The following is a 12796-nucleotide window of genomic DNA, read 5'->3' as shown; positions in this document are numbered from 1 at the left end:
GCAGAAGACTGACTAAATCTTCTGTCAGGCCAATCAGCAGGACTGTCTTTGTGGTTGCACTGTTACCAGGTCTGGTGGAGAGGATGTTAAGGAAGAGAGAGATGAGGGGGAACAAGGCAAGTAGGAGCTCTTCTTTCAGGGAAGCCCACAGTTGCACCAGATTGGAAGGTGTTGGAGACATATTAACTCTAAATATTTAAAATAACAAAGTACAAATTTGAGTAGAATTTCATTTCTTTCTGTCCTCACAGTTCTAATGACTTGCTTTTGAATAAAAAAAGTTATAAATCTTCCTTTCTGTCATAAAGGGAAGATTTAATAAGAACTACTTTGTTATTAACAAAACGAACCGCTGTTTTAATTATTTTGAATGCTTCTGGGATATTTTAGCACTTATGAAATATTTTTCTTTTTTTTTGTGTGTTAATAAAGTCAGACTTAATCATCAGATTTTGCAGTATCCACAGAGATTAGCTGACTTGGGTCTTAAAAACAAATGTAAAGTAATATGAATAATAGTTCATTGAATAACTTTAAATACTGAATAAAACATTAGATTTTTTACATAGTATACATGGACATAGTGTTATGAATAAAACAAAATAAATTACAATTCTAATATCTCTTAAAACCTGAAACTTATACTTGCTTGCTTTTAACATTTGAATACGTTGATTTTTTTGTTACAGGTGACTCAAATTCCCACCAGCCTGCTAAGTGTGTTAATTTACAAAAGCTGTAAAAGGCAAGCATGAAAAAAGTCACAGAGTGTGCAGAGTGCCCTCCAGCACTGATTACATGCTCATTTCCTCTGACTCTTCTTGTGCACTTTGTATCCTGGTTCTTTATTCTCAGGAGACACATGCATGTGCTACTTTGTCCTGAGCTGCTGCCTGGGAATTAAGGGAGCTGTGATGGTCTGTTGTCCAGCAGCTCAGGAGATCCCACTAGGGAATGAAAGGGTGCAGGAATGAATTAAAGCACAGGCAGAAGCACTGGCACAATGTGTAGAGAAATCACAAGTGTGTATGTGGTGACACCCTTGGGGTGGCAGGAGGGAATTGAAGGCCCCTGAGGACCTCCCTCATCCAGAATATTGGTGTGTGTGGATTCACTGAGCTCCCGCCTCTCTACATGCATCTTCTGGATAAGTGCCACCAAGCACTCATTTGTCATTTGCCTGTTCATTGGCTGTTCTCTTCCCTTGGCCCTCTGACAGAAGAGTTTGGGATACAAAGCTGTTAGTTCAAGTTCAACTCAGATAACCTGATGACATAAACAAGGGAAAGGGGGGAGGTGTTCTGAGAAAACAGTGGGTTCTTTGTTCACTGACATTATTTTTGGTTTAGGACTACTGTTGGTACTTGAGTAGTACAAGCAAGACCAACTCAGCAAGTTTGTTGATGACACCAAACTGTGTGTGGTGAGGTCAACAGGCTGGAGGGAAGGGATGCCATCCAGAGGGACCTGAGAGGTGGGAGTGTGCAAACCTCATGAAGTTCATCAAGCCAAGTGCAAGGTCCTGCACCTGGGCTGGGGCAATCCCAAACATGGATACAGGCTTGGCAATGAGTGGATTGAGAACAGCCCTGTGGAGAGGGTCTAGGGGGAATTGCTGGATGAAAAACTGAATATGAAAGCCTGTTGCATTCTGGGCTGCATCAAAAGAAGTGTGATGCATGTTGAGGCAGGGGATTCTGCCCCTCTGCTCTGTTCTGCTCTGGTGAGACCCAACCTGGAGTGCTGTGTCCAGCTTTGGGGACCCCAGCATAAGAAAGATGTGGATCTGTTGGGGCAAGTCCAGTGGAAGGCCATAAGGACTATCTGAGGCCTGGAGCACCTTCCATATGAGGCCAGGCTGAGAGGGTTGGGGTAGTTCAGCCTGAAAAAGGCTCCAGGAAGAACTTAAAACAGTCTCCCAGTACCTAAAGAGGGCTCAGCTATGCCATGTGAGCCACAGATATGAAAGTACACAGCGAAGCTTTGTGGAGCTGGACAACTTTCCAGAACAGTTTGTTTTCCCTCCACTACTTCTTCATTAAATAAATAGTTAAATTTATATAAAGACTTCTGCAAAGAGCACTTTTAAAAACTCCCAAATCCTGTTGCCTTTCCAATTAGGTTTATTTTAGAAGAGAAAACTTGCTGGTTCTAATGTATGGAGCCAAGTTCTAATACATTCTTTTCTTTTTTATTATGTCAATGTTGGTAAATTTGAGCTTTGAAGGCACCCTAAAAGTTTGAGTGTATTTTTGTGGGAATTTTTGAGTGTATTTTAGTCATAATAAGTGCATAAAATCAGGTTTTATAATGTTATTTAAATATTGGGGATTCATGTGCCAAATATTGCTTCTCATGTGATATGTTACCATGAGGCACAATGCTGTAAATGCAGGGAATCAAAATTATGCTTGTCTAAAGTCTGTGCACAGCTGCAGGCAGCCCCTCAGCACTGCAGAGCTGTGCTCAGAACTGCCCTGCTGGACCAGGAGAGCAGCCACTGCTGAGATGTGAGCACTCCAGTTGCCTCTGGAAGGTCCAAGAGTTTGGCTGCTTTTCTGGTTGTTTGCTATTATGATTTGCTCTGAAATGCTGAATTTTAATGTCCCATCATTCTTAATTCTGTATGATTCAACCAGTTTCCAATGTGAGGCCTTTGAAGATCTGGTGGCTGCTCTCTTTAAAGCTTTCATAGCAAGAAGTGAGCATTGAGTACAGGGCTACAGACTGATTTTTCTAGGCAGGATGGTGGCTGTAGCATGTACTGCCATTGTGCAGCATCTCCCTGCTTTGTTCTGGGTTCCACAGAATTTGAAGGAGCTTCAGTTTCAGCTACGAGCTCAGTTCACACTTGACTTTACATGAAACAGTTGTAAAACTTTTAATGTCTGACTTTTATTTCACTTGAAATGGGTTGAAAGCATCTCAGGCAAACATATAAATCTCCTCATCTTTCACATGTAATGTTAACAGGCATTTGAAGAGATCAATGTAGAGTCTTATGAGATCCATAAACCTTTTTGATTGCAGAAGGAAAATGCATTCATTTCTGAAACCTCTCTGGGAAGTGGAAAAGAAAAATAGGTCATTAATCCAACGTGGAACAGAAAGTGTGAAGCTACAGCTTGCAAATTATTTTTGTTCAATGTACTATTAAAAGATGAAGACAGAAGCACTTGTAACCTTTGTAACTACAGAGTTACAGTTCTTTTTAAAGCATTTGCAGAAGATGCTATGGTTTTCAGTTTTCAGGTGAAGAAAATATGCTTGCTTACTTGAGTTGACCTTTGCAGAGTCATCTCTCAACAGGGATCTGTGGTGCATGGTTTTTTCCTTACCCTGACCTTTTTTGAAGGAGGAGAAGACAAAATGTTGAATGAATTTGGTATATTATCTCTTTCTCAGGGGATAGATTGGTTGATAGTTTTGGCTATGTCAGGGTGAAAATAAAACTGTGTTTGTGACAGTTGACCTGAGAGCAGCCATCAGACATGTTTTTGAGTCATGAAAGTATTTGAAAATGTTCCTGTCAAATAATGGCATACAAAGTTCTTCCCTGACCTTGGAAATCATTGCTTGTTTCAACAAAATCTTGTGGCATTTCTAGTTTCTGTGACTTAGGACCAGTAGGGTTCTTCAAAATTAATCTGTATTATCATTAATATAATAAAACAATCCAATCCCCTCTGTCAGAGCATCATAATTAATTTGTTCTAGTGTCAGTCTGCTTTCTTTCATGCTGCATTTCATTTTCTAATGGAGGTTACAGGAAGAGAGAAATCATAACAGGACACTGAGAATTGAACTCTAATTTACATGGGAAAATATAATAATAGTAAAGTAGCAGTAAATTTCCTTTGGGAAAACAAGGTTTTCTTTGGTATTTTTGTTCTTGGTGAAGTTGTATGTGCTTTGACCTTGTCATCAATGACCTCAACAGAATGATTCCATAGACCTGAATTCACTACAGGATTTAATGTATTTTCCTTTTTCTTATATTCCCTAGATAATTTTACTGATTTAATAGGAAACATAAATTTCATTTACTTTTAGATAACCAGCTTCTGCTAATGCCAGGATGTTATGAACATTTCTAAAGCTTTTGCACAAATGTTCTGTAACTGAGTTAAGTAAATTAACATTTTCATTCCATATTTAAAATAATTTACACTTCTTGTTCTTACAGTGACTGCAACACAGAAATATCCTTTCAAGTCCCCGAAGAGAGAATTGTGTAAGTAAACATATGGGAATTAAGACTGTGTTAAATATTCTATATTCTTCCTAATGGAAGAGTGAACAAAAAGTCACTGTGTGGCTTTTCATCTGTCCAGCTTGCCTAACAGAACTCAAACAAAGGCAGATGTTACACCTCCTAATCCTGTTAATTTAGCAGTGATTTTGATTGCACGTAATATAACATTATACTAAAGCAAATCTAAAGGTGGACTTTGAAATGACATCTCGAGGATGAATATCAGTTTAGTCAGAGGGCCTGTCTTTGCTACCAAACTTTATTCTCAAAACTTTTGCACAGTCTTTCTAAAAATGAAGTAATTATAGAAATATAATATTTTTGTTAGAGTATTTAATGCATTAGCTTTTATCTCACTGCAGCATTACATTTCTAGCCCTTTTTCAATTTCAGTCATGCTGTGGATATAAAAAACTACTACAAATAATGAAAGACGCAGAAATAAAATATCATAATACTTTGACATTTATTGCATTATCTCCCTAAAGAAAATGCTTTGGTGTAGATGAAGAATTGCCTCTCTTGCTGACAACACAGATCCTTCAGGTTGAGAAACTTTTAAAAATTCACTTTTAAGAGCTGTATCAAGTGCTGTAGAAGTACCAGTGTAACCATTTAGTCAATACAAGTAATAACTTAAAGAACACAGTAGTTTTATTTTTGCCATCTCATTATCCTCTAGACACACACATTCCCTACTCCTGGCTCAGGTTATAGAAGTACTTTGTCCTGGACAATTTTGGGTGCATGCTGGAGTCCAGAATTGTGCAAGCTGAAGAAATCTCATAATCTCCCATGCAAGTTTCATGTCTCTAAGGTGGCAGTCTTATATCCAACACTTTGCTGTTGCTAAGACCAAAGGCTCTGTCTGTCCCTCAGTAAGTAGAAGATATATAGGTCCTCAGCCAAATTAGAGGGGAGCTTTGGTACTTTGGGGAGCTTCACAGGTTTTTTGGTTTTTTTTTTTTTTTTTTTTTTTTTTTTTTTGAAAGCTTCCTACAGAGTCTGGGCACGGACTTTTGTATGATACTGGCATGTGTTTGTAAGTATACGTAAGTGTAAGTAGTTTCTTAGATTCAAAGTGCAGATAATGTGTATTTTTTTCACATCTGAATTCTGACTGCAGTTGACTAAACAGTGTTTCTAAGGTATAAGTGACAGTAAATTTCTGATATTAGGATAAGAAAAGGAAATTAGTTACAATTTTGTATTAACTTCATTCTAATATTACAGCTGCTTGGATTAGAATCAGTTTCCCCTTAAAAATGGGAATGGTATTCATTGTAGGATAGCTGGCAACCACCCTTCACTGGTAAATCCATTATGTGATTGTTACTGGTGGGGGTTGGAAGATTCAATAACAAGTACTGTGCTGCTAAAAGAAACTTTTTTAGGAACAGGAACTCAGGATATTGGACATTACAGAGTGGATCAAATTAGTCTATCAGTAGACTTCCTCCAGACAAAATGTAAGAAGATTTTGTGCAATTTTATGGATTGCCATATCTCTGTCTTGCAGCTCTTTTCAGTGGGGAAATTGGTTAAAATCCCTTCTCAGATGGTGGATAGGGAACTTGAAGCCATAGTCTCTATATATTTTTTCTATAGCCTGTGGTAGCACTGAGGAATGTTGTGGTGTGGTTCACAGCTCATGTCCACAGGCAGTTTTGTTGACCCAAATGAGGGAGTGGGGCATGTGAATGAATAAGAAGTCTTAAGCTAATAGCACCTTTTCTCTACAACATGATCTGGAGGCTTTTGTTTAAAGTGAATTAATTGTTTAAAGTGGAATGGGGTGGTCCTTCATGGACTTACCTGAATAGAACCACTGTGGAAAAAAATATTCTCTGGAGATGATTGCAGTGTGGCTCATTAGTCACTGACTTTCATCAGTGGTGACTGAGAGAGCTGAATCATTTTGAAAACTGAAGGCTCTTTTTCTATATATAAATAAACTCATTAGTTTATTAAAATTATTAGTGGATGACTGAAATGTTGTTTAAACCCATGAGTCCTTTGAAATTATAAGAAAGCAATGTAAACATATTTTCCAAATAGCAAAATATGGAATTTAAGTTACTTGCTTCATGTAGATGTATCATCCAGTGCCTCAGATTCATTTTTTTCCCCCTTAGCTGGAGGTGTTTGGTAGAGCTAATAGGCAGAGAATTTCAAGGAAGTTCCTTACTTATTTGAGATAATATATTATGGTTGCCGTCAGTGAGCACTAGAGGGCTCCTTAGACTAAAGGAAAAGAATACAATGTCATGTTTGTCATCAAGGATATGTCTGAGGCATTTTGGTATCTTGAATTAAACAATCAAAACCACTATTTTCATTAGAATAGTTTAAGGCTTCCCTTTTCAAGAAAAAAATAAATCAATGTATTTGAAAGGAGAGGAATATAGCCTGTTGTTACATAGCAAGTGTTTGAATTTTTGAGAAGTGTTGCCTTTATATGTAGGCATCCTGCTGGCTTAAATTTTTATACATTTTTTTCATTAGCAGTAAAGATTTTTTTCATGTTCCCTTTCCAAGTGGTTTATTTTAAGATAGCTTAAGTGCATGGTTTATGTTTCTTTCTGCTTATCTGTCCACCTTTAAATGTCTTTCCTTACATGGTGGTTAGTTTATAATTGCCCCCTGCATTATAAAGCCCAAGTCAGCCTTGCAATCTAATAAAAGTGATTGCTGTATCCAGAGATGAATGTAAAATATAGCTATGCTTCTTTGGAAGTGTTTTTCAATCACTTTGGACTTGCTTTTCAAAAAAGGGCCGAACATTATATATTTCATGAATGTCAAAAATGATTCTTAGTTGGTCTGAATTTCTAGTGCAGCCCAAAGAGGCTTTGCCATCTTATACTGGCTGATATATGGACTGAGTATGTTTATTCCAGTGTTAGTTGATGCCTAGTTAGTGGATTTGGTGGGAGAGGAGGACCTATAAAACCTACTCTATGCTGATGGGGAAAAAAACCATAAAAAAGGGCCTCTCTATAAGCTGTAGGGGAACAGTGGTCTTGTTGTCTTGGTTTACAGAGTCTTGTAGTCTGTAAAATATAATAGATATATTTTTATATCTATTATATTTTAATAAATATATATATATAAAATACATCTATTATATTTTTATAGATATATAAAAATATAATAGATATATTTTTTTCATACATCCTCTTGATTTTTCCTTGTATAATGGTTCTTGTGCAGAATTTTTTTGAGTATTTTTCAAGGACAGCATGGTGTTGCAGAAGGTAATTGATATTAGAGAAAGGGAGAGACATTAAAAATTGAATTAGTTATTATAGTACCCAATTTACATCACTCTAGGTAGCATAATTTTTTATTGTCAGAGGGAAGTCTGAAATTATGAGCCAAAATTAGTTCAACTGTTCTTTCAATATGTAAAGCTTTTACATAGACACAAATGTACACTTGTTTCAAGTGTAGACTTTGTAGAGAACGAGTAGGCTGCTTATTTAGAAAAATGAAGGGCTTTTTTTTCCCAATAGCGAGTCAATCATCAAGGCAGCAAATGAGACTTTAAATAAAGGCTGACAGATAGTTTATTTATGGGACCAACGTTGTAGAAACCAGTGGAGATTTTTCTGTCTTAAATAATATTGGCAGCAGCAGCAGCAGGGTAATTTTACTTAAAACACTTTCTTTGTCTGTCATACATTCCCCACTTTCTTGTATTTTCCTGGCCCTGATGTACTGTTTCCAGTCACAGGTATATGCAACTTATTTTTAGCCCTTGGTGGTGGTGTTCTGTACAAAACATTCTGCCTCCAAGTGGAATTTTTGGAAGTAAAGAAATGTAATGATGTAGTGGGCCCAAGAGCAGGAGATCTAGTTGAACTGTTTCAAGAGTGATCTATTCCCATCTGGCTTTTCTTTCAGGTTCCTGACACTTGGTGACTCAAAATATCCACTGTTCAAAGGGGGGCTATGAATTTACAAGAAGGAATCTTTTCTAGTCAGAGAGGATTCTTACTGATGTTGAGTGAAGTGTTAACTGACCAGAACAGCTTGCAAAGAGAGCAAGGAAAGAACATTGTGGTCCATTTTATAATTTTCTCTCCCCCAAGTCCCATCAAGTTCACTTAATTGTTCATACATGGTCTTGGGGGGAGTGGGAGAAAGAATATTTGGAAAATGGTATCTAAGAGTGATGTAGGTGGAATTGGGATGCTTTTCCTGCCAGGAAAAAAGATAGGGAAAGAAGATGAAAAGCAACATGTTGAAAAGCAATAGGCTAAGGCATCTGCTGTACTGAGGTCAGATTGTGAGGAGGAATGGGGAAGGTTAGGGGGAAAGGAGACAAAGAAAACCTACTACAAGCACAAATTGTCCCTGGCTGCTCCTAAACCTTCTACCCCTCTCATAACCCTCTAATCCCTTGCTGGTACCCACTCCCTAGGGACATTTGGAAATCCCTCCAGACCTCTTTCATATCCTCACCCTTTCTCCACTGCAGTCCAACAACTTTCCCACCTACCATAACCCCACTCCTATCACCTCTGCCCTACCTTTATCCCTGCTCTGCTGCTGTTTCCAAATATTGCTGGCACAGGAATGAGGACAGAAGTACTTAGTTTCTTCTCATCCTCGGGGCAGTAGCATTTGGTTTTATCCATCTTGCTGAGGTGCCTTGAAGTGATTCCATGGAGGAATCACTTGGAGGATAGCATAGCTCTCTTCTCCTAAACACTGCCAATATTAGACCTAACAATTACCGAATCAAAGTAATTTCAGTTTTCTTTGAGGATGAATGCACTGTCTGTGTAGTTCAGTTTGCTGCACACAAAGTGAATTTGAGCTAGGATGTTAGACTTCATTAAAATGTCTTCTGGACACTCTATGGCCAAAGATGTGTCTGGATGCTATATTTCTATTTTCATCGCTGATGAAGCATGATGCCGTGTGGTGACTTAGATTAGAAGATGACAGGCTTGGATCTGTCTCAGCTGCTGCTTCTAACTATCATAGAACCAAAATAGCATAAGCTGCAACACAGTTCATAGAGCTTGCAAAACACACTTGCCTAGGGAAAATGCCAGCCAGGTATCAAACACTTTGGCAATGAGAAGGTTCCTTTGATATAATCAGCAGTTTATCCCATGAGTGCAGTCTAGGATTTCAGGAGAACCTGCGTTGGCACTAGGCTGAACAGACTGAATGCTCAGTGAAAAGAATATAATGCATTTAGAAAATATTTCAGTCTTCTGTGTCATGGTTAGCTCTATTTGGCTAGGCTTTGTTTGAATAAAAAATAGAATGTGAAATTCTGTGATTCTGGGAAGCCCGAGCTCATTTCCTAGCTCTACTAAGTTTTTGCTAATGTGACTTAATATATACATACATGTAATTCTATGTAATTCTTACTTGAAATAATATTTTAGCTTTTTCAATTCTAGGTTTTAGGGCAAGATTCAAATAATTGCCAAGAATTGCAGCACATCAGGAGGAAACTAAATTGTGAAAAACATAGTCAGGAAAGATTAATGTGTTTCACATTATTAGAAGATAAAGGCTTATGTTTAAAAGAATTGAATAATTCTAAAATGCTAACTTGTCCAAGGACAGGGTTCTTTGAAAGAGAGTAATTTTGTTCAGTATTACATAAATTCTGAAGCAAAAACTTGCTGCAGACAACATTTGACTATATTGCTGGTAAAAACATTTTGAACAATTAATGAAATGTATAATTTTGACATTTTGTAAACAAGTAATTATGCCAAGCCTAATCATCAACAAAAAAATCAAGAATTAAAAGCACATTTAGAACTCTGTCTTTCTGATGAAAGAAATTCTGTTGGGAATTTTAACAAATGTAGGGATTGGGAATTTTAACAAATGTGAGGAATCCTCTTTAATATGTACTATTATTTGCCTCAATGCCTCTTTCAGTTTATAACAAGTTATATTAATATTGTTCTTCAAAGGCATGGTTCTTTCTAGACAAAAAGGTAATGTCTACCTGGATTGTAGAGAGGCAGTGAAAGAAAAGGAAGGGAAGAAAGGGAAATGTTAATGTTAGACCCTGACTTCTGCTGATAGAAAACAGTGGTGATGGGGCCAAACCAATTCCCATTACTTTGTATACCAGTAGGTGTGGGAATGCTGAAGAGGTCTATGGTTTTGATGAAGTTTATAAAACCCACAGATATTTAGTAACCCATATAAGCAATATAATTAATGTTAATAGCTTTTCATATAAATGCAGCTTATTCTCAATCTCAGAAGGTGGGAGTTGGAGAGTATTATCACAGCTAAATAGTTTTCTGTGATAGGTATGCAGATATGTTTTTCTCTATCCATTATCTAAAATTGATGTTTCCCAGTTTTCAGCTGAGAAGTTAGGTGGAAGTGGGAAATTTTATGTTGGTGGTGGTAAAAAATAACCCTTTTTCCAATGCAAAACATACAGATACTCTCAGTGTAACCACGACTGTGTCGCTATCTTTCCATTCTTGCTTTTTATTTAGTTTTCATGGGACAAAGATTCACAAAGACAGGCTGGATCCTGTGGACTTGCCCCAACCATCCATGTTCATTTTGCCAAGAGTTCATACTTTTTCCAATTGCACATTTCCTCCATAAAGCAAATTTTGCTCTAGGCTCCATGACACAGTTTAAAAATACGAACACAAAAACTGCCTGACTGCTATTGAGATCTCTCTTATAATACAACAGCCAAAACCTTATTAAATCTCTTGCTGATACAGCTCTGATATCTCATAGCTGAGGTGAGAAACTGAACAGCTTGCCACAAGTCCATCATTTTGAGGAACTGCATAGTGCATCCTCTTCTGTCATGCCAAGGCCTTTCTGTAGGTGGAAGGTAGGGCTGAGAACCTCAGTCTGAGGCAGCAGCACCGATGCTCTTAGACAGCTTCTTATTGGCTTCAATAAAGTGCATAAAACTTAATATCACACTTAGTGGCTATTTTCTTTCTTTTGAGTTAGCTGTGCAAGTAAACTCCCAGAAGCAGAAGTTGTGCAATGAAAATAATTATCTCAGGACATTTTGAAGGGTAAATTTTCTGGTAAGTCTGTCATGCTGACGTGTTTCCTGAAAAGAAGCAAAAAGAAGCATCTCAGCAGCCTTCTCAAGAGACTAGATTTTCTGCTTTCAAAGAAAACGCAGTGTGTGCAACCACCCTATGTATCCCTTTGTCGGTCCATCTTCCCTCTCATGGTATTGGACTCGCTGCCCAGCTTGTAGTGGTTCCTGCCAGGTTGGAGGAGACAGAGCTCAGGTCTAGTTCATCATGTTCAGCTGCTGCTGGTCACCCCTCAGTGCAGGTGTAGCACCAGGCTGGCAGGATTTGGGAGGGAGGAAGGATGAGTGAGGTGACTCTGGGAAGGGGAAGGGCATGGAGAGGAGGCAGTGGAGAAATGCTGTGGGAGGACACTGGGGCAGAGCTGTGTGTGTTGGAGCAGTTCAGGTGTTGTGCAAGATTGCTGTGAGGGAACATGGGCAATACAGCTGTGCTGCACTGGAGGGCTCAGGCACTGCATTACACTGTGGGTGCTAAATGTAGGACATGATTCTGTAGGAAACCAGGCTTCATTAGTCCTGCTATTCCCAGGGTGACTTACAGAACAGTAGGCATGCTTTGACATATGGCTGTGTACCAGCAAAACTTTGTGTGAATGGCTGGAAGACTGAGTGCTTTCTTTTGTTCCAAAGACACATTTTCATTTCTACAGAAAATGGAATTATTGAGGGCCTGCTGAGGATAGAAAGCCTGTAATTTATCGGGGAACTGCACTGGTAGGCATATCTAATCTGCCTAATCCATTGCCATTAGCATTGAGCAGACAAAATGTTGAAAGCGTACCTAAGCCTGCTGGTGATACAAAAGCGCCTAAAGCTAAATAGATTTTTTTTGTTTCTTGAGATTTATAGCTCACATATGTTTGCTCTACAAAAAAAACCCAAATCCAACTGAATAATATTACTGTAACTTAGTTAAAGCTTTTCTATTGACAGTATAAATCATGAGGACAAAGCTAGATTCCCTTTTATGTGCCTTTAGAATGTTGATATAAAAATAGATCTTTTTCTGTTCATATTTCTTCACAATAGTTTAAAAGAATGCAGAGGCAGTTGCTCTACTGAAATGTATCTTTAAAATTGAGACTGGCATGTAGTTGCATCAAAAGCGAAATTCAAGCTCTTCTCACGAGCCACAGTTTTGGAGGGGATGGAATCATATTTGCAACTCCTCTGCTGATTTTCCCACTATTATTATTCCCATTATTTCAAAAGGATACTTTTTTCTAACATTCACAAATGTGGTTGTTTAACAACATTATCCCACACATTGTAATTCAGAGCAAAATAAAAAGACAGAAAGAGGAGTGAATAAAGCAGCTATGGTCAGTAGAAAAACAAGCAAACAAAAAAAAAAGGTAAAGTGTAGTTTGGTGCACTGTTTGGTGCTCTGGATCTCAAATGCATTTATCCTGCAAGTGAGCCACTGGGAACACCAATAACTTCCTCCTCCAGGAGCGTCTATCTGATTT

The 12796-nt window shown here is 38.0% G+C and overlaps 1 protein-coding gene across 1 annotated transcript in view; it reads left to right on the top strand.

Annotated features, from left to right (window-relative positions):
* RNF144B (ring finger protein 144B) overlaps positions 1–12796 on the top strand; it is a 90915-nt gene that overhangs the window by 10134 nt on the left and 67985 nt on the right. The window contains exon 2 of the mRNA XM_063160051.1: positions 4187–4234. The gene's annotated coding sequence lies outside the window, so the exon portion shown is untranslated. The remainder of the gene's footprint in view (positions 1–4186; positions 4235–12796) is intronic.

This window comes from Melospiza melodia, chromosome 1, assembly GCF_035770615.1.
Source record: "Melospiza melodia melodia isolate bMelMel2 chromosome 1, bMelMel2.pri, whole genome shotgun sequence".
Classification (NCBI taxonomy): Eukaryota; Metazoa; Chordata; class Aves; order Passeriformes; family Passerellidae; genus Melospiza; species Melospiza melodia.
Note: the sequence above shows the minus strand (reverse complement) of the source record. Positions and strands in the feature narration are given on the sequence as shown.